The following is a 21,495-nucleotide window of genomic DNA, read 5'->3' as shown; positions in this document are numbered from 1 at the left end:
GTCTTTGTTTTTATGGGACAGTAGTGACAGAGTTCAAGGGAGACCTTAAAATATTTCCCTAGGTCCCCACCAAGACAGGCACCTGTTGGTCTTTGAAGTGTCATAGGGAATCTCAAAACAATAAGGCACATAAGAAAAAAGTAGAGCACTTGCCTCAATTCAGACCTTTGAATCTGCCCACTCTTGTGAGTTGATTGATGAAATGTGAAGAGGGAAATGTGTGATGGGGAACTGAGGAACTGTGACGACTTGATAATATTAGGAAAACAGAGTGGCCTACATTTAACGGCCACAAACTGTAAATATTTTTTTTCCCAAAGCATAAATGCAAAATTTACAATGCTAGCTGTTATATATTACGGCATATATATGTTATTTAGTAAACTTAACAGTGACAAATTGTATTTTTTATAAAAAATGGATGCAAAAATTACAGTATTGACTGTTATGTAAATTACAGCATATTTCTGTTATAAACAGAGTGCAAGAGTATTTAACAGTGGAGCAATGTATCTTTTCCAGAAAAAATTTAAAAATTACAGTTTTGACTGATATGTATAGTAACGGTATTTCACTGTTCTAAAAATTGTATTTAACCTTTTGAGAGTTTACGTTTTTTACTGTAGTAGTTTTTCAGTTTTTTACCGTAAAATCTACTGACATTTTTTACAGTGCACGTAGAATAAGTAAAATTATTTACAAACATTAACTTACATAACATAACATAACTTACACTAATCACTAATCACTCTTAACTCTTGGTTACAAATAGGAAAGGAACCCCAGTCTGTGGTAGGGAAGTCCAGTGTATGACCCATCAAACCAGCTGGGACTTTTCTTTCTCTCCACAATACTGCACTAGAGGGGCACTTCAAGAAGTGATGTTTAAGGGGAAACTACAGTGTCAGACTTAGAAGCAGGGCCACTGACCAGGCTGATGTAAAAGTAATCGGCCAGGGCTGTGTGCTTCCACCTATTTGATCGGCCATGGCAGTGTTGTGTTGAGGTTCAACTCCTTCCAGGCAACCCTGTATACTTTACATACTTATCCCCTGCTTTGGCACTCAAGCATTGTCACCAAACAGGCTTCATTCAAATGATTGATAGTATAGTCAGTCTGAATGTGGCCTATATGGGCCACAAAATAAAAACCTAAAGAACTTTGAGTAGCTTTCTCTGAAATGTATCCTGTTCTCGTCCTTGTGATGCCAGTTTAATAGCAAGTCTAATGACGAAAGTGACAAAATGATGGATAGAATGGGATTTGTTGAGAGAAACGATCAGAGGAAACATCTGTTTGGGTCTTCAGCAGTGATGAATAGACTTGATTCTGTCATTATTTCATTATTCCTGTGGTAAGTAAAGGATTGAAAAGTCATATTAAGAGCATGATGTTATTATCTTGAGTGCACAAGGTGAGAAATACCTTCTTTTGAGACATTGGGGCTGTCTCTCCCAAATTAATATACAGGACTTTGAATGCAGTGCTTATCAGACAACAGATTATTTTTACCTTTCATGAAGCAAAAGAAAGTATTTTTTGTGCGAGGAGAGAGTTGAAATCAAACAGAAGCAGCTGTTGTTTGTTCGACTCTCAGGAGAGAATCTGCAAATTAACCTTCCGGTGTTTCATTCTTCTTCCAGCTGGGCCTCTCTGCTCTTCCCCATCCTTTCATGTCTTTGTCTCAGTGTCCCCTCTGAGTCTATCTCTCTGTGTTCAAATCACATTCATATTCTGTTTACACTCTGCTCCCAACAGTGGCTGCCTGCAAACATCACATGATGTTTACAATAAACAGGAGCAGTCTTCAGTATGTCACGTCTGGGATCTGATCAATAATTGCTGAATTCTGACATGTGAAATTGGTGCCATGGAAACATGCTGCTTTTTAGAACTTCTTACAGGCACTATGAACTTTTTGTTCATGCCCGAAGTCAAATTGCAAGCCCAAACTCAAATGTAAACATATGGTGGTGAAATAGAATTAAAACTCATGTTAGATCTGGCATACTAAACTTTAAACCCCAATATGTTCCTATAAATATTTTCAATAGCCAGTCAATGAACACATGTGATGTGCAAATCAATGGCCAATAAAAGCAGACTGACAACTGTGTGAGCTCTAATGAACATGCAGCAATTATTTTCTAAAAGTTTCATTATCACTTGGATGAGCAGAACCAATGTGTGATGTTTAGTTTATAATATGGGGTCACTTTAAACGTACCACAAGGAACTTTTAACTGGTTATGAAACAGTCTCAATCTAAAGCTGATGCCTCTATATGACCTACATAAGCAAACAAGACCATCAGCGATATACACCGATCAGCCACAACATTAAAACCACTGACAGGTGACGTGAATAACATTGATCATCTCATCACAATGCGATGTTCTGCTGGGAAACCTTGGGTGCTGGCATTCATGTGAATGCCACTTGACACGCACCACCCATCCAAACACTGTTGTGGACCAAGTACACCCCCTCATCACAACAACACTACCCGATGGCAGTGGCCCCCCAGCAGGACAATGTGCCCTGACACACCGCAAACACTGCTCAGGAACAGCTCCAGGAACACAATAAAGGGCCCAAGGTGTTGACCGGGCCTCCAAATTCCCCAGATCCCAATCTGATCGAGCATCTGTAAGACGTGCTGGAGCAGGTCTGATCCATGGAGGCCCCACCCCCCAACATACAGGACCCAGAGGATCCACTATAAAACGCCCTGGGGCCAGACACCACAGGACACCCCCAGAGGTCTTAAGTCGATGTCTTGACAGATCAGAGCTGTTTTGGCTGCACAAGGGGAACCTTCACAATATTGGGCAGGTGGTCATAATGTTATGCCTGATCGGTGTATAGTATATAGTTATCATGGCCTTACATCCGTCAGAATCTTACAGCCTGAGGAAAGAAGCGGCTCTGTAGTCTGGTGGTACGACACTAAAACAATTTTTACTATGTTTCAACCTCTTTATCCTCCCATGCTTTCCAAAAATGGCATATAATACCATCCATCCCTCTTTTATCGATCTCAGTGTCACTTTGGGTTTCACCTGTGACTCACCCTTAGTGGCTCAGAAAAAAGAGAAGTGTCTCAAAGCAGCAACAAAAAGCTTCATCAAAATAAACCAAAACAAAACTAAACTAGTGTTACTAGTGTAACACACATTTACGTCATCTACATCATCATTTGTTGCCAAAATAACTCATTTGACAGTAGACAGGATGTATTAATCCGCAATATGAATATTATTAAAGTGCTTCTTCTCTGGAGAGTTGACTGATTTTTCTATAATCCGCTGCCAATCAGTAAGCGGATGGTGCAGACCTAGTCACCATGTGCCAATGGTGGCAGAAAAAAACAAGGCATGGGATAAAACGGCTGTGAGTAAGAAAGAAAAAAGGAAGGAAGGAAGGAAAGGAGGGAAAAATAAAGGAAATCAATTGAAAATAATCCAGAATGTAAAGCTGATGTGAATCTTACGTGCTTAGGATGACCTTTCTCAGTAATTCCAGCATTTCTGATAAACATGTGGAGTCTAGTGTTGAAGATTTTCAATCTGTTTTTCTGTAATTTCTTCCCATTAAATGCTCTCTGATAATACATTTCAGAGTGAATTCAAACAGAGGTTTTTCTCATCATGACAAGCCTGCAGGGATTTGTGAATGCACTCTGGATTTATTTATTCATCCCTCCATCTGTCTGCCTCAACTGCAAATTAAATATATTTGATAAGGTGAACAGTTTACTTACACAGAGCGTGTATCATTCGTTCATTTGATATTCAGTTGAGAAAATGAAAAATAAATTCATTATTTCATTATTTGTTTATGAATGTCATACAAACAATCTGAAAAACATTTTTAAAAATGGGCCACGAATTTGATTGGATTTTTCATTTGTCTGATTTGTGTGCCTTGGAAGTTATTTATTATGGCTTATTGACTCACCCAATAGATCTGGCTCACCTATCTTGTAGGCCCTTCTCCCATCCTTCATAACCTGCTGCATAAGCTCTGCTGCAGGCAGGGTGTTTTTACAAAGCAACCACGAGAAAAACATAAGCACAACCCATTAACTCCAGACAACCACTGAATATACAGTTAGAAAATAATAATAATGAAAACATTTGTGGCACTGGTTCTCCGCTGGGCAACAAGAGGAAGGGAGATCATTGGGACCTGCGCCAACAGCCTGTGCCTGTTCTTGGCTGTCTCCCAGTGCCACACCCCCCTGGGTGCCCTGGAAGTCCTGCTGGACAATGAGAGGGAGGGAAGGAGGTCAGTGGGCCACGATGAATGTACCGTTTGATCACACCACAAAAAAGACAAGAATTACCTGTCTAGCATCCTATTTCCTAACTGTATGTTCAGTGGCTGTCTGTCAAGCATTAACCCCAGACACCGTGAACACTGAACATGCAGTTTGGAAAGAGGTTAGAGATTGTTGCTTACCCTGTTAATATGTTAATAATACTTAAACATACTGAAAAGAACTGAAGAAGTGAAAGCCAAGAAACAAATCAAATCTTTTGAGTAAGTTTCATTCATTTCTAGATTTGTTTCCAATATCACTGGTTGGTGTTTGATATTCATCAATAATCTTGATATACAAATTAAAACCTTGTTAACCTGCAGCTCTTTGTCAGTTTGGTTGCCAGATTCTGGCTGTTTTTAGCCTCATTGCTGTTAAGGATTTTGGAATTAAATTTCAAAGTCTAATTTTACATTTCCTGAGGCAAAAAGCCCACTGGGGACAACAGTTTCAAAAGTGTTTATTACTCTTTAATGTTTCAGTATTGAATATAAACCTAATTTGTACAGTTTAAAAAATGCAAGTTGTTGGCAGTTGTTGGACACATGACAAGCTCAAAACAAAAATATGTTGTGCCAATATGCCCCATTAAACTTTGTTTCTGCAAATAGAGGCAGTTAGATTCTGATGGATATCCACAGTGTGGTGATGTATGGAGACGTGTGTGTTCTGACTCCACAGGGCAGTGGCCATGATTACATGATTAGGATAACGAATGTGTGTGTTGTTTTCCATAATAATGAGTGCGGCCCGGCTCATTAGCTGGTTCCTGTTAGCAGTTTAATGAAAGCAGTGAAAAACAGAGCCAGGTCCCCAGCTATCAGTCACATTCAGTGTGCTGCTGTCGGCGCTGGCTGCTGCTGTTTGTGCTGGATGCTAATGGATAAAATACAGAGTTATCAGAAGGGTTTTATAGTGTCGTCGCACAGTGTTCGTGTGCCAATATGGTGTTGTTGTAGCATTTTCACAGTGTTAGAATGTTGTTATGGTGTTTTTACAGTGTTACAATGTTGTAATAGTCTTGCCTTGGCAGTATAGTTTGTTGTGGAGTCGTTAGAGTAATGTTATCCTTAAAATGATAATGTTAAGGCCGGAGTTGGGCTGAGGGTCAAGTTTTTTGGCCTCAATCTTAATCCAAGTCCATTAATTTTGGGTATATGTCGACTCCAACTCCAATATATAGTTTTTACCTAAATGATGATTGTATGACACATGAAAATAATAGCTGCAGACTACTACAATTTGCTAGCCTTATTTTGTACAAGCAATGTTTTCAAGCTTTGCTGGCTGTGATTCCTAAAATTGACATGTCATGATCAGCAAGAGAGAAGATATATGACTCTCTTAGAGCAGTCAAAACTACAAAAACACTTGTACAGTGATGCCACACAGTGGAGCTTCTTCTCTTACTGAAGACCTTTTGCTGAGTATAGATACTGGCTTGCAGAGAGCACACAAACCCGACAACAGCCAAGTTTATTGTTGGCCTGCCCTCAAGTTCCTCACAAAATAACAGAAACAGACATTTTTAATGGCACACATTTTGACTTGTTTTTGTAGAGAAGGCTCAGATATATCTGATAACAGCAATGGTTGCTGCATTCCATTTTAGTGTTCCAGGAAGACATGAATAGCTTGAGCCAGCATTCACAATACTGGGGATCTGAAACTGACACAACTAAATTGAATGCAGCCTTTATTGATGTTATTTATTGCACCTATGCTTATTTTGTCTCAAAATGTTTGCTGCCAAATATACAGCAACATGCTCACACTGTTGGAGCCCAACCCTGGCTGCCTTAAAAGAGAGCAGCAAAACTAGCAGACTTACAAAAACTGTGAAGTTCAGTGAAGAAAGTTTCAGAATTTGAAATAGTTTATTTTAGCTGACACCAATCCATTGAAATATTTACAGATCATTCCTTAGAATCTACTTGTGACCATGAAGGCAGTTCCCACGACAGTATTTTTGATCCATCAAAAGAGCTATGATGCTGTCATTATCAGGTTAACTTAAGCCATGCTACTGTGTGTACATTCTGACATCAGAGCAGGGATAGGTCAGTTTCTGGTTTTGCTGATCTGGTTCAGTGTACAAGTTTAAACCGTTTTAATTTTATGCAAATTGCCTGAACCGGCATTTGTCAGGTGTAGGTTGAGAGAGATACAAACACGAGGCTAGTTAGCAGGAGCTCAGGGATAGCCAATTAGCTCAGCACCACAAGAAGGTGTCCCCCTATGGTTTGTTTTGATGTACCAGAGTTGTGCACACAGTGCTGCAAAACTACTCTGACCAAATTCCACAAGAAAAAACTTGTTAGTAGGGAGTTGGTGCAGGTTATTCTTTCGATATTACATGCTACAATACTTTAGTATGAAGGTACTTTTGATCTGCTACCTCTTGCCCTGTTAAAGTTACATATGAGGCTGTTATACAAACTCAACACTTCCTGGAGACAGACAGTAACCCTTCATTTCTCAACAAGGCTTTTATTTTGAAACATTTGCAGGGACGTGTTGTGGAATACTCATTGACTTGCAAGGTTCACATACACACTTGAAATGTAGCTGTTGCCATGTTTTTGCAGGTTACACTGGGCCAAAGTCTTTCTTTTCTTTTTGATGTCAAACTCAAGAAGAAAAAAAGTTAAGTTGAGTGGTTGTTGTGAGGAATAAAAACACAATGTGTCATAGCTGTCCTGATTGATTGTGGTCCCTGGACAGTCTAATTCAAGGGCTCTCATTATGTACCACTCGGAAGCAGCTGAGTTACGTTGTATCAATATTACAACTTTGGTCTCATAACTGGCTGGTTTGAAGTGTTGATGTCTAACCAACCCTCAACTGTAGCATCAGAAATATTAACTCCTGTCACGCTGGATACAGTGATGTATTCAGGGTACATGTTTGACACTGTTCAAACAGTGCAGTGAGTCCATCCTGCAGTGTAAGCATAACTGAACTGAAGCTTTACAAGCTCGTATTTAAAATGAGAGTTGTTATTTATTAATTGAAACATTACTAATGCAGTTGATCATACACACACACTCAAACTAAATTCACAGTGGCAAAATATAGACCGGCTGAGTCTCTGTGGTCTGCAGTGATTGTCTCACTTCTCTGTGGAATCATTGAGTCCCTCTCCAGGTAAGACGACACACAAACACACACACACACACACACACACACACACACACACACACACACACACACACACACACACACACTCTTGGTTGGGGCCTGTGGGGTTCCTCTCCTGATTAATTACAGGCTCTGTGAATTACTGTGGGTGTTTTAGAAAACATTTAACAAGCTGCCAAACTCCCCCGCTGAGCTACCGGCCGGCCTGCTGCCGCTCGCCCATTAAGACTGAAAGACATGAAAGAGAGAGAGGAGAGAGAGAGGGGGCGGGGTCACAGAGCTCCTGTAGAGAGAGGGAAGACTCCACTAATGCCGTTTTTCCATCAGCACTTTTGGCTGCACTGAGTCAAACCAAGCTGCAGCAATCTGCTTTTCCATCACCAGCTTTACTGCACCGAGATCGCGTTGGACCTACTCTGGAGTAGGGCCACTCAGGCCGCTCCGCCTCGAAGCGGACTGATGTGACGTCTCGCAACTGCGGCCGGCCCTAACAAACACCCGCCTCCCTCTAAAATCGATGCTCAACTCATGTCTGTGAAGGAAACCTGAGAGAAAGAGGTTTTTAGAGTAATTGTGTTCAGCTCTCAGTATCTTTGTAGCTTCTAACTGAATCTCTTTAGTTTCTCCCATCCTGTTTTTCAAAAACACATCCTGTTTTCCTGTTTCACTGTGTTCACTTGCAGCTGTGCTGACGTCGTGTTTAGTTACTGCTGGTGAAAACACAACATTTACAGTAATGCTGCTTCATAATAAAAGCTTTTAAATGACTTAATAACAAGTGACTTTTATTGTGAAGAAGTTATCGGAAATTAAATGTGGTTGTAACTGAATTAGCAGAGCCACTTTGTTAGTGGTGATTCTTCGATAGTACTGCGGGGATCACGACAAGAGCATCATTGGTTTAAGACACACCTTCAAGCAGGTAGCACAGTTGTGGAGGAAATGCAAATCCTGGCCGCTCCGGGCTGCCATGCCAAGTCAAACCGAATAGGGCCAGGCCGGCAGATGTGACGGAAAACCGAGGGAGGATTTAAGTCTGTCAATATGTCCACCAGTCCAGACCAGGCAAGACCAAATTTTTTTAGCCAATTAGAATCAACAAACTGCCAAAACTGCTTTTTTAGAGGTGTCTGAGGAAGGCTTCTGATTTACCTGGTTTCACGGAACAGTTGTAGAAATAGATAAAGATGCACAGATATTAGCTAGTAAGCAGTTAGCTTCTTGAATCCCACTGTCTCTTCCTTAGTTCATCTTTCTCTCTTTCCTATGTCTCGGCTCATCCTTCCTTCCCTCCACATTTTCCTCCTTAAGTAGGTCAGAGTTACAAACGTGACTCTTAAATAGGCACTTAATTTGATTAGATTAAATTAAACTTTTTGGTGCCTGTGGGGGATAACTGAGTCACAGCTGGATCTGTTTGATGTGACTTTGGCCTTGATGTAACTTTGACATATTCATTTCATTTTTCAATGTGTCTCTGAGTTATTAAACAAAGAGTCTGATGACCCGGGAGATAAGGAAGACGTGAAAATGATATGGAGGGAGGAAACTACTAGAGATTTTTATAAAAATTCACTAGTTGTGCAGAACTATGCATGCAAGATTGTGACATGCAAAAAAGTTGTTTATTCAGATCATGGCTCATAATAATAATAATGTTAACATGTTTTCTTTAGTATCAACAGTAACCCAGCGATGGTTGTCTATACATCCAGCCGAACAGGAACTGATTATAGCTAATGAAGTATTGTTCAGATTCCAATTAAAGAAAACAAATATATACATAAGGTGTGTTTCATCTTCAATAACTTACGAATAAGACCATCACCAGATTTGTGTGCATTGCAAGATAAAGCTTAACTGATGCAGCACAAGTCTTCATTTTAACTCATGAGCAAACAAGTAACCATATACAGATTCATTGAATGAGGCTTATCACCTGTGCATGTACATACAGGTGTTCCCTCGAATATCCTGTGTGTGAAATCAATTTGACAACAAGAATTGTTCCTACCCTTAGCACTTACACCATAGTACTTAAGGTATCCTTGATAAATAGCAGCTACTTTGCTCAGATGAGGGCTTGAAAATTGTGTCTATTTGTTTCATTCTTACTTTATCAATGGTGATATGTTCTGGTTTCTTTCTAGTGACAACTACTTATTGTAAGTCACTTTGGACAAAAGGGTCTGCTAAATGCCCTAAATGAAAATGTAACCCATCAAGGCATTGACACAGGACCTCTAGGCATGTCCTGTGGTGTCTGGCACCAGGGAGTTGGCGGTGGATCCTTTGACCCATGTGGGATGCAAGGTGGGGCCTCTATGGATCGTACTTGTTCCAGCATGCTCCATGGATGCCCATAGATTGACTGTTGCCATGAGGGGATGTATTTGGTCTGCAGCAGTGTTTGGGTGGGTTGTACATATTAAGTTACTGTACATTGACATTAATACCAGGACCCAAGGTTTCCCAGCAGAACATTTCATTGTAACAACATAATCAATATTATTGACTTCACCTGTTAGTCCTTTTAATGTTGTGGCTGATCAGTGTACACCAACATAAGCATGTTCTGTGAACATTACACATCCAGTGAAGTTTCTTTTAGCATTTGGAGGGCTTTAATGATGCCTTATCACAATTATGTTTAAAAGTTTAATAAAGTGATTGGTTATTCTCTTGGATACGAATAAAGATAGATACTTAAGTGATTCCCCAAATGTTAGCCACCATAAATCCCTTGTCACCCAGGTTACATGTACTGTACATGATGTAAGTCCGCTGAAAACCTTGTGTAGCAGTCAAAAAATTACAATGGTCTTCTTTTCTTTCTTTCTTTCTTTCTTTCTTTCTCTCTGTGTCAGCACTTTATCCCCACCTCCCTCAGTTAATCTCTTGAAGTACTGTCCAGTCTTTCATATTAAAGTGTGCGGGCTGTTTGGTCACAACAGTTAAGACTGTTTAATCCGTCCAAGTCTGCCCAGTGAACTGGTGCTGCTCATTTCTGTCTGCCTGATCTCAGGTTTTTAATGCACCTGCTGAGTCCCCGGCGACAAATCAAATTAATATGACCTGCCTTTGTCTCTTAAGCTTTATAATCCAGGATTTGAACTCAATCAAGTCACAGAGGGAGAAGAAAAAGGGCTTAACATGACTTTTCAGTCAGCACTGACCTTGACAGGACTGACCAGCTCAGTGTTCACTACCCATTATGTTCTGTTTGATTATCACCCACCATGTGTGACCTTGTGGAGAAACATCCTGCTCAGCTTATCCCAGAAAGAACACACGTTTTGTGAAAGTGAAGAGGTGATCAGTTACAGACATCTGTTCATTTTCACCATCTGTCATTGTTTCTAGCGGCGTTGCAGATTGTTTGGATGCTTGTGATGAATTTTTGGAGATTCCTGTTCCTTCTCGCTGGTCAGATCACCCTCTGTTTAAATCTCATTGCTATCCTTAATCCTGCCATCTGTGTGTTCCTTTGTTTGAGAATTGTTATTATGTAAAATAGTATTCACTGCTGGTTGGCGGTGTGCAGAACTGGAGGTTATTCTGATGGGTTCTACAGTTTAAGCGCCAACATTCCTTACCTTTTTCTAAATTTTACCCGTCATACTTTAGGACCTCTGACCTTGGACTGCTCTGTTGCAGTCTGTGTTGGTTTCTTTTTTGCTACACTCTGTCAGTGTCCTCCCTCCTCCTTCCTGCCTATTTGTCTGCAGTGATTAGCTTTATGCTAGCTTCACCTGTTTGTTCAGACAGACAGCTCCAGCTGGGGTGGACAGGTGAGGTTGGCCTTGGGTGTCTCGGCCCGACTGCGTCTGTCAGCGGGAACACAACTGTGCTGATCTGAGAGGATTTGGGTCAGGGCCGTAGGTGAGCAAGGGCCTTGCCAAGCTAATTAGACACCATACATATCTGCTGTGTCATCCTGTGTTAAAATGCTGCCATAGCAACCAGCTTGAAGTCTGTCTTCCTGCTAGCAGCCCAAGCTAAAATAAAGAAGCTGACTCTGCTAATGTGAGAACAATGTCACAGTGCACTAATGTGGCATGAACTGTGACGGGCCAGAAGCAAAACTCTGCTGTCTCCCACCTCGCCAGAGGAGCTATCAGACTTCACCATGGTTACCTGAGCACTGTCTGGATAGTTCAGAATGCCCCTTGTGGCCAGTTAAACTTATTAGCCAGGAAGACAACAGAAGCTGCTGCACTGATAGATACTGCACTATTCACACATATTTACACAGTCTTCAGTCTGAACACAATATAGTGTCAACAGTCAGACAGTTTACAATTATTCCACTTCCACTTTTTGAATTTTTTAATGAATTTTAATGTAAAACATCAGTAGGCTACAGGGGTTGTTAAGTTTTATTCAAAGCAGCGCAATAGTGATTGAAAAAAGCAGCAAAATAGAAGCTATTACATCTAATTGTTGAACAAAAACTGTAACTGAAAAAAAAGAGAGATTGCAGTGGAGGAGGAAGTATTACAATCTTTTACTCAAGTAAAAATATTAATACCACACTGTACAAAAATAAGTCCTGTATTAAAAATATCACTAAACTTAAACTTAACTTAAAAATATGTAAGTATAATCAGAAAAAATATATATGTATAAGTGTGTGTGTGTGTGTGTGTACAGTAATTTATTGATTTCACAACGGTTCAACAAGTGAAGGTGTAGAGCGTCCCAGGCGGAGTCCCCATCTGGAAGTGTGGAGGTGGAGGTGTGGTAGCTCACAGTGGCACTGGTGGTAGTGTGGCGAGTTGAGAGTCAGGTGAGTGCAGAGTCAGGCAGCTGGCTGCAGAGGTGCGGAGGGCTGGACGGCTGGAGCTGGAAACACTGGAAGTTGGTGTGCTGGTGAACACACATCGAACTGATGAAATCATCTGGCAGCATGTAGCGTGGAGAGCAGGGCTTTATCAGCAGGCGCTGATTGCCAACCTGCTGCAGGTGAGCGTGTGACAGCAGCTCTGCCCAGCCTCTGCATGCACCTCTACAAGCACAATAGAAAAAGAAACCGCACCAACATATCCACCACAGAATATGACAGAACATGACAACTGGACTGGCATAATGATTATTTTTCCCTAATGTACTAATCGGCTGATATTTTCTCCATTAATTAACTGATTGTTTGGTTTGTAAAAATCTGAGAATAGCCAAAAATGCCATATCAGTATCAACAGCAACCTAAGGCAGGTCAGAAAATAGGAAGGCTTTGTACTAAAATATGATCTAGTATAAAACCAGGGATTAGAGATAAAACCCTGTCTGTCATGCATGTTTAAATGAAAGCCAAGTTCTCTCTGCAGTTAATGAAACTGAAGGTTGAAGGCCCTTCCCATACTTTGTTTACAGGGATTTTTATTTTTTTTGTATTCGTTGAGTTCTCCCTGGTGTTTTGACCTTCAGTGCTGCTGTAATCACTTGTCTCCCTGCTCTCTTTGTGATGAAAAGTTATTTCACCTTAAATCTGTTCAGACATTTGTTTGTCAGTGCTGGGTCAGACACGGATCAGACGAGCAGTGCTCACTGACCCCATGTTAGATACAAGATAGAATTTTTCATTTTTATTACTGCTGCAGTTTCAAGTTAAACCTGAAAAGTGTCAGTAAGTAAGTCCTTGTAGATATTAATTATTTTAAATCACATTCATTTCTGAAAAAGCCATTCAGGGAATTTACATTCTGTAAATGCATCACTATGTAGTGTTTATTTTCAGGGACAGAACATAGTGATGATGTAGCTATCACATGGATCCCATCAGCTTTTCCCTCATTGCTCTCACTGCCTATTTCCTCATCTTAATTTCCAGATCGATTAGCATCTGATTTGTTTTGTGCCCACTCAGTAGTTCTGTCGAAAATGAAGGTAAAAAGTGCACAGAGAGAAAGATCAGCAGCTCTCAGTGTTAACAGTTCGGTTCCTGTAATGAGGAATGCTGAAATGAATCTTTACACTCTGCCTCTGCCAAGACATGAAGGCTGCAACGTGTTTCAGTTTGATGGAAGATTATTGCTTTTCAGTTTCAGTTTTGAAAACAAAGAATTTTTCACTGACAAGGAGAAATAGAGTTTTCTTGTTTTTCTGCTGCACAAACTGAATAAAGGGGCTTTAGGAACACTTATGGGGTTTTACCATACAATTGTGCAGACTCTGCACATCAGCTGAGCATGACGGGGATATGCATTTCCGTTACAACAGGGCTAACTGCTTGATGGTGTGTCTTGAACTAATGACATGCAGTACTATCGAAGAACAGCTGTGAATAAAGCCCCGCTTATTCGGTTTAATGTTTAATTTCCTAGAACTCTTCACAATAAAACTCCTGGCCAACTCCAGTTATTGAAAAGCTTTTACTATGAAGATGCAAAGTCAAGAGAGAGCATGTTGATGAAGGTTCTCAGTCATCCAGGTCTGGTGACTCTAAGTGCTGTATCATAGTCAACTGGACTTGTTTCAGTTTGTTGAAGATGTTGCACCTCTCATCCAAGAGGCTTCTTCAGTTCTAACCAACTGGAGGAGCTGCAGGCTGTTAAAGAGAGACCAGTGACTAACATGACTCCCGAAACAGCTCAAAGCGAACAAGATGAAGCAGTAAAATCAAGCAGATGTCTAAAAGTACAAACAGGTACGCAGGAGAGAAACTAATGAGATTCTGTCTGAAGTTTAAAAAATACAGAGAACTGAACACACAGAGACTTTAAAAACACCTTTCTCCCTGGTCTCCTGCACAGACATGAGTCTCGCACTCGCAAGTTACAACATAGGCTTATTTCAGGGAGAGAGGGGTGTCATGGGTTGGCCACTGTCTCGAGACATCACTGCAGCTTGGAGGCAGGGTGGGCCTGCTTTGGTACAACTGTAGAAAAGGTCCATCTTGGTCATGGCTTGGCTCAACTTTGCACAATGAAACGCAAGTGGGTGTAGCACAGTTTGACCTGGCGTGGCCGAAACTGCCAGTGGGAAAGCTCCAGTACAGCAGACACTGTACAAAGGGCATATCTTTTGGACTTTGTGTGTTTTTCAATATCACTTATTTAAGACCAGTTTAGGAAGTCTAATGTGTGTGATAGTGGAAAGTAACAATTCTGATGTAATTGTACTTTCTTCTGAGGTTATATTCTATTGTCTGCTAAGACAAACTCCACTCATTTTACACATAAAGGGCCATTTAGATTTGCGTTCTTCCCTGCCTGTTAAAACAGCTGTATAATGTATTCTGTGGCATTGGAGGAGCTTTTTCATCTCCGAGCAAACCTACATGTTTAACACACAGGTCGGGTCAAGAGAAATGATGCTTTTTATTTGCATTATGGGAAACATAGGGTCTTGTGCGGGAGTCAAACTTTTTCTCTTAGAAGGCCAAGACTGAAACTTAGTGGTGGGCCACAGGCCAAAAGAAAACTTGTATTGTATTGTTAAGATGTAAAGTAATACTAGGATCCCAGGTCCAAGTATTTATTTTTGTCGCTAGAAATATCCCGATATCCCAAATGAACCCTGATGGCTGACCGACCTTCTCTGGTGTTTCTGGAGTTTGACCCACACTATAGACTAAACATCAGGTGTTGCTTCAATTTTGACAATTTTTTTTTTTGTTTAACCTGTCTCTTGTGTCAGTTTTATGGAAGTGCAATATACCATTACCATACATACCATTTGGGGAACCTTTTAAGTACATTTTACCTACTGAACAGTCAACCAAAACATGTAAAGCCAAAGCTATGTCAAATTGCTGGAGCAACCACTAACAGGGAAATCGTTTTATTTTGACCCTTTAAAGTCACAGGGACATTAATAACATCTCTGTGAATGTGCCAGTTTTGCCACCCTGACTAATCCTCAACTGCAGTCCCTGGGCTGGTATAATAACAGTTACAATAGACACATAAGAAACATTAAAATGGAACAGCAATACTGTGCATCTGGCAAAGACAAGAATAAATAAAACAGAACATAAAACAAAGCATGGTCATGGTCACATACTTGGTCGTCAGTGTTGTGTTTAGCCATGATTTTAAGCTGAAGTTTATTTGTCAGAAGAAATACATTATCCAAGACATGTTTTGCACATGTCACATAAATTTAATGTCAGTTACGGTGTAGTGTTTTCCCTCTGAGGCTCAGCTAACAGCAACGTTAGCCCTTCACTCTTGACTGATGGTGGCTTCACAGCCTGTTAACTACATTTCAGACATCATGTCCACATAGTGAATGATAACGTGTGTTTGTGTCTGTGTGTGTGTAGTAAATCTCCATGGATGCACTTAATGACAGATAATTGGTGGTTAAGTGCAGATATAAAGAGGCTGCTAATGAGTTTCTATTCACACGAAGAGAGTTTAACTCAGACTGAGTGTGTGTGTGTGTGTGTGTGTGTGTGTGTGTGTGTGTGCGTGCATGCGTGTGCATAAAGCTGTAGCTGTGCATGTGTGAGTGTGAATGTCCTTCACTGGGTACTATCATCACACACAGAGCAGATGTTCATTGAAATGAATGATGGAGCTGATTTCCATTTGAATGCTGAGTGGAAGTTGTTATGGTGCTGCTATAGAGAGGCAGCCTCACTGATACTGTGTGTGCATGAGTGTGTGTGTGTGTATGAGTGTGTGTGTGTGAGAGAGAGAGAGAGAGAGAGAGAGGGAGAGTACAACAGCACATTCTTGTTTCAAAATTGTGTTCATCAAGTAGCATTTTTTTATCATTTTGACTGAATATTCAGAGAATGATATTAGTTGTAAATGGTAGTCCAGGTGAGAGTGTATGTATCTAGACAAGGTGGAGTCAGACTTGCTGTGTCGGGTGGAGGTCAACTGGTTGCTGATGTGTCTCATTACCATATGAATGGCTGTCCTCAGCTGTTTCCAGCAGGAAGTAGAATTGTATTAACGCAGCATCCTGCCTGTTGCCGTTGGTATAACAAAGAGCCGGCTGGAAACACAAATGCTTTTGTCAACACATCTCTCCAGATGACCAGGTAATCAGTGTGAAACTCACAGCACAGAAAAAAACCCAAACATCCAAACAATCGGTGGACACTTTGGGAATTCCCCAAACACAACAAAGGCTGCTGGGTAATCGTTCACAGAGCAGTTGTCTTCCATAGTAATGAGGGAGAATGTTGAAGATGAAGAAACACACAGCTTTCCTCTTTGAGAAAACTTTTTGACTGTCATACAAAGTCAAACTGTTGTATCCCATGGCAACAGGGGAGATTGTTTAATTTATGAAAAACATTAGAGAAAATCTATATCATGAAAATAGACTGTCACCTGGTGTGTGTGACTAAATGACGTCGCAGGAGATCAGTAAACATTCTTCACACTTCAGAATTTTCTGAATTGGCTCCACAGAGCAAAGTGCTATCAGTTATCATCCCCACAATAACTGCAATGTATGGAGCCATGGGGATCATCCCTGTGCCAGGATTTTAAAACTAAGTATGTTGTTACCGTGCTTCGTTAGTGATTCAAATAGGTCTGGTGTTGATTCCTATGGAGCGAGCTAGCTAGGATAGGACAGGGCAGGACAGGACAGGATGGGATGAACTTTGCAATGGGATCACACCAGTCGCGATGTTCACATTCTGACTCGTGACTACTCAGTAGTCATTACTATATTATTACATGAGACAGCACCTATCTTCAACCTCGGTCTCAACTACACATCTGTAAAGTTTCATGACTGAGTATTTTTTGTTGTTGTGATGCTATCGAACAGACAGACAGATAGACATTCATGTAAACACCTGATAAAGTACTCAAAACCACTTCTGTGTTAGTCTCCGCTACAAAGGAGGTCTCAAGGACCAAATCTTGCTTACATAAGCTTGTCGGAGCAACTGAAAGCCCATTGCCCCACTCCTTTCTGTCTGAAGCGATGCATCTGACAACTTATGAAACATTTTTGAAACCAACTTTACACATTGATGGGCCAGAAGTGTGATGACAAAGTAAGCAGAGTTTGAATGTCTCTCTCAAGCTCCTTGTCCTTGTCTTGTTTGCATGCTGAAAGAAACAAAGCTATTATCCTAATAATCAGGATAATACTTTTAATGACCCGCCGAGCCTGGACCTGCACAGGCGCACAGAGGGACACACATATATGAATATCAGTGTATTTTCTCATGTGCTGTCAAACAGAGTTGTTGATGGGAAAGATGATTGTGAAACAGCGGGGGCAGAGGGTCCAGCAGCCGAGGACCACAGTGCCACTGTTTATTATGGTGCCAGGTCCTGGTGCACCTGGTTCTTAAAGGGAATGGGACACGACACTCAAATTGGTTTGATTTATGTTCCGACCAACACAGACCCATGACTCATTCAGAGTCTAATAGTGCGTTTCATTGCAAAAAACATTGACACTCACTGCAAACGGGTGTTTGAATGGAATTTTACAAGCAACAATAGCAGCTGATTTAACAGTTGAGGGCACTTAAAAAAAGACAGGGCGAGAAGGCTTCTAACATGTACTCTCAAAGCCTTATTGAGCACAGATCAACTGAATGAAAGTGAAAATTACGACTACAAAGTTAATTTACTGCACATTTCACAAACACAATATGAAATAAAAATTGATGAAGAGGTAAAAAGTAATTGCTCACTATGTGCACCGCCGTACTGCTGTGATGTCATCACGTATGTTGGTGAACTCGGGCCACGCAGATCTTGCTTGAGTTTCTGACTTGGAATTCCGACTTGGCTGGCTGTTTCATTGAACTTTTCTGTGTCTGAGGTCATTTATTTCTGAGCTCAGAGTACAGTGGAATGCACCATAAGTACAACCCATTTGCGCCATGTGCCTTACTTTGCGCCCAGATTATCCGCAGTTTTACTAGCAAAATGGACTTGGACTCACTGGAAACGCATTAGCACCTTGCGCTTTAGATTAAGTGCCATAGACCGCTTAAATAGGGCCGTGGTGACTTCAGGTAGAACCCCTGGGGGTGTGTTTTCAAATGGGGAAATGTGACATCCTTAGCCACAGCCCACATCAGCTCTGAGTGGCTCTCTTGATTAGAATAACATCAAACCTTCAGTGACATTGTGAGCGTGTGTTCCATAATTTCCTGTTCATACAAAACAATAAAGAACATTGATTTGTGAAAACACTCTACTATTAGTATTTAGTATGGAAGCTTTTGTAAAACCAGGTTTGACTTTCTATTTCTAGAGAGAAGTTTAGGGTTTACCAGTTCATTTCAATACAGTTGTCATGGGGCAGTAACTAGTGGACATTGAAGAAAATGCAGCTGAGCACACTTCAGCTCTGACTGCAACATTCAGTTGCAGGATGACGATTGGTTCAAATCTGATGTCCCGTGTCTCTGGTGTTAAGTGTCTTGGACTAATTCCTGGACACGTGTAGTAGTCCGTGCTGGTTGTGTATCACTGTGTCGTTGTTGGTGTGGTGAGGCTGCAGCAGCTCAGAGCTTAAAGGAAATCGTTAGCTCTTAATTAAAGCATTACTGCAGTGATAAAGTTACACCTCCACATAATGATGTATTGATGGAGACACACATACACAACTCTCCTCCTCTACTAACTACGTTTCTTCTCTTTCTCTCTTTCCATTTCACATGAAAATGTTTCCCTTCCTTCTCCTTCCTCCTTCTGTAGTCTCTTTCTTTCTTTCTTTCTTTCTTTCTTTCTTTCTTTCTATGCGTGTCTGTGTGTTTTTGCGTTTGTGCGTGTGTGTTGACAGCTGCAGGACGTTCCTTGGTGTGTGTTTGCTGACAGGGAGGATGTTTGTTGGCGTGGAGAGCTGACAGCTTTGCCGTAGCACTTGATGCTACATGAGGCCTGTCAGGCTCCGTCCTCGTCTGTGTTGAGGCTCAAAATGGCTTCTGTCTCTGCTCTCACAGTCATGAGCTGCCACCACATTTTCAAAGGCAACGTTCAGTGACAAGAGAACTGAAAGCTCACCTTTCTCACACTCATTCCTATCCTATACATGTAATGAGCCAGTTTGCCAGCAGTCACCTTGCCATGTTATGTCATGTTATGACAAGTATGTCTGCTGCTTCCATTCCTTCACATCTCAACAGCTTAAACTGCTGATAAGACTAGATCTGGACTCCTGGTTCAGTCAAAAGGTTTTGCCCCTTTTTACCTTTCTTGCCTTGTTGCTAAGAGTTATTTGAGAGTAATGATCAACCGGACATTTTGCCATCTATCCAAACTTTGGGAAACGACTTGAGTTTCATAAAAAGTCCTGTGGTTTTGAACAAAGTTTGGTTCCACAGATAAAGTAATCTGCATTTTAAATAACGTTTTGTTGTGAACATAAAGAATACACGCTTCGATCCTGTTTAAAACCTACGAAACATTGAATTGTTCTTGACTGCAGAGAACAGTCTCTCTTCAGTCACATGAACAATAGTCATCGTTTTGTACCAGGAGAGCAAAGAAATCCCAACCTTCAAAGTCCTGGCCTCATTTCCTCATGATGACCTCATACAGGGGTTAAAGCAAAAAAAAATCCTGAGCCTGAACTTTTGTGTGTGTGTGTGTGTGTGTGTGTGTGTGTGTGTGTGTGTGTGTGTCACAAGGTGTCAACAATCACAAGGCGACAATCAGTGGTGTAGTGGGGATTATTCAAGTGGGGGAACACTATTCTTATGACAACATCACAAAGAATACTACATGCATGTATGAACACACATAAGGCTAACAATTATCAATATTTTTAGAGCATACTGGAAGAAGTAGGGGGACTACGTATGTAAATGCTGAGGCATTGGCTATATTCATTTTCCTGCTTGCCAGGTGTTGAGTTTTTACTCCATTCTCATCTTCATCAAAAAAACGAACAAGGACATTGAGGACTTTGTCCATGTTCTGGTTAGCGGCTTCGTCGATATTTAATGAAAACGTGCCGTTTTTGAGCTTTTCCGAAATTAGTCTCTTAAAGTCTGGTGTTATCCCGTGTGTGTTCAAATAGCTGGCATGCTGATTAGATATAGAGAGTTTTGTCAGAGCAATTTTGTCTTCAGCTATTTCCTTGCATACATTTACCAGGGGTTGGGAGAGCTTGAAAGACAAATAGTGTTCTGCGATGAACATGCACACACGTGTTTTCAAGTCGCACACACGGTCAGTCAATGAGTGACAGTCAGGCTGTGGTTGCTGCTCCCGGTAATCGTGCTGTGTGTTGGAGAGCGCGAACAGCTGCTCTGTTAGCGGGTCTGATTCGTGATGTGGTAGCACTGTTTTACCGCTAGTTGCATATATTAGCTTTCTCGAGCACAAAGTGAAGAAGCAAGGACCTGCTCCTCTTAACTTCTTGCACAAGCTACCGAAAGGCTTACCGTCTTTCCCTATTTCTTCTATCCACGCCCAGCGCCATTTATTTTTTAATCCTTTATCAATTAGGAGGGCATCTTCCCCAGGCTTCATGAACTTACTCTCCATCCTACTCTCCTACGTGACGTCTCTGCTCGGGCATCTATGCAGCATAGGACTCGGTTGAAGCACATTTTTCCAAGACCCGCCCCGTTCTACTTCTGATTGGCTAATAATGTTAGTTTGAGAGAGGGAGAGTTGTGTTCCTCTCATATCATTGACAGACAAACTCATGAACTCGAAAGTGATATAAAGATGTTTTTTTTTAAATATAGGAAAAAAAAATTTCCCCGCAGACAAACGCCGCACGCCGGAAATCCGGCATGGTGCCGGAATACTTTAAGCCCTGCTCATGATTAACCAAAAACCAGACTAAATGGTCAGTCTACTGGAATCTGTTTGTTCTGTGTTTCATTTGTTAACCTGTTAGCTGAGGCTTAAATGTAGACTGCAAAATTAGCAACAACCCACAGATAAACAACTGAAAGTGTCAAATGATCATGAGAAGATGGACATGTAATAATTCATGGAGGCTAATGAGATCAGACATGTTCAGCTCTTCCATGATGAGCAAAGGGAGTTTGTAATTGTGTTAATTAGTTTATGATTAACTGAGCATGTTACAGAAACTTGCTAATGTGAAATACAATCCACAAGCACAAGGGAAA

The 21,495-nt window shown here is 41.0% G+C and overlaps 1 protein-coding gene across 1 annotated transcript in view; it reads left to right on the top strand.

Annotated features, from left to right (window-relative positions):
* dcc (DCC netrin 1 receptor) overlaps positions 1 to 21,495 on the top strand; it is a 341,027-nt gene that overhangs the window by 132,960 nt on the left and 186,572 nt on the right. The gene's annotated exons all lie outside the window — the stretch shown is intronic.

Source organism: Pagrus pagrus, assembly GCF_965226575.1.
Source record: "Pagrus pagrus genome assembly, chromosome: 19".
In the NCBI taxonomy this organism is placed as follows: Eukaryota; Metazoa; Chordata; class Actinopteri; order Spariformes; family Sparidae; genus Pagrus; species Pagrus pagrus.
This window is presented reverse-complemented; position numbering and strand designations above follow the sequence as displayed.